Source organism: Cebus imitator, unplaced genomic scaffold (genome assembly GCF_001604975.1).
Source record: "Cebus imitator isolate Cc_AM_T3 unplaced genomic scaffold, Cebus_imitator-1.0 Scaffold1108, whole genome shotgun sequence".
Lineage (NCBI taxonomy): Eukaryota > Metazoa > Chordata > Mammalia > Primates > Cebidae > Cebus > Cebus imitator.
This window is the reverse complement of record NW_016108423.1, coordinates 11,979-13,345: the sequence shown is the minus strand read 5'-3', so window position 1 is coordinate 13,345 and position 1,367 is coordinate 11,979. Positions and strand designations below refer to the sequence as shown.

The 1,367-nt window shown below is 56.0% G+C and overlaps 1 pseudogene; it reads right to left on the bottom strand.

Annotated features, from left to right (window-relative positions):
• The window catches only part of LOC108298819, a 9,278-nt pseudogene that overhangs the window by 2,175 nt on the left and 5,736 nt on the right, over positions 1-1,367 (bottom strand).

Below are 1,367 nucleotides of genomic sequence, written 5' to 3'. Positions count from 1 at the left end.
ACTCTTGGCTGGTTCTGAGAAGAGGAGGGACTGCAGGCAGCAGGCATCAGCAGTGGCCTTTCTTCCTCCTCCAAGGCAGTCACCCCAGCCTCAACCTCCTCTGCAGGCCTGGCTGTGGCCACCACCCAAGGGCCTCTTTCCTGGACCCTGGGATCCGCCCTGGTGAGCTGTGCTGCAGAAGACCCCAACAGCCCCTCGGGGGCATGGCCGAGCTGGGCCTCATGGAGGAGTGGAGGTGTTACCTGTGCGTTAGGGACCATCAGGTGCTTGGAGAGCTTGGTCCTGCTGTCGATGAGGCTGCTCCAGTCCTGCAGGTCCACTATGCTGTGGGAGGAGGTGCATCAGCAGAGTGGGTGACCCCACCTGTGGGTGCTAGGGTCTGGTGGAGGATCCAGGCCCAAACCAGTCCGTTCACCAACCACCACAAAACCCACCTTGGTGTGCATTTTTAAGAGAAAATGTAAATGTTGTTATCTGTTTAAAAATTTCAAACCAGTGGCATGCAGTGGCTCAAACTTGTAATCCCAGCACTTTGGGAGGCTATGGTGGGCAGATCCCTTGAGCCCAGGAGTTTGAAAACAGCCTAGGCAACATGGTGAGACCTGGTCTTTATGAAAATACATTCATTTAAAAAATGTAAAACCAAAACAAACAGTCCTGCATCTAGGCAGCTATGAAAACCCTGAGTACCCTAGGGCTGTTTTGAGTTTGTGGAGAGGCCGAGCAGAGGTAGGCAGGCCGGAGGTGGACACTGCTTCAGGGAACCAGGGAGGACACAGTGGGCAAGGCTGGCAGTGTGTGAGGGGATGGCTTACTGAAGCACCACCCCGTCACCTCCCCACTTCAACTGGGGGTCCAGGTGACTTTGCTCCCAGTCCCTGGCCCACAGGATGGGATGTGGGGCTCTGACCCTTCACCTGCCAGCGTGAGCTCCAAGGAGGCCTGAGAGTGACATCTTTGCTCCAGACCCAGATAATTCTAGAAGCCCTCTCTGGGGCCTCTGCTGGCCCTATGTCTACCCTGCCCAGCCCAGCCCCAGCCTCTGGGACTCCTAAGGCCATCAACTCTGGTTGTGTAAAAAACAGTTCCTTCAGCACTGCCATCCCCAAGGCCCACCCTCTCAGACAGGGCAGCCAGGACTGGAAGATGTTGCTGGGGCTCTGCTGGAACCATGGCTGATGGTCACATCCTCTCAGCCTGGGGGCTGCTCTCATCCAGACACTCCCAGGGTCTCTGCTGTCAACCAGTCCTTGGATGCGATGCCCACCTTTGTGATGCTTTCCTTGAGAAGTGAGAAGGCCTGGATCAGCCCCATTCACTCACATTTTAACCTTCCCCAAATCCACTGGCCTCTGGTGCTATTTTTG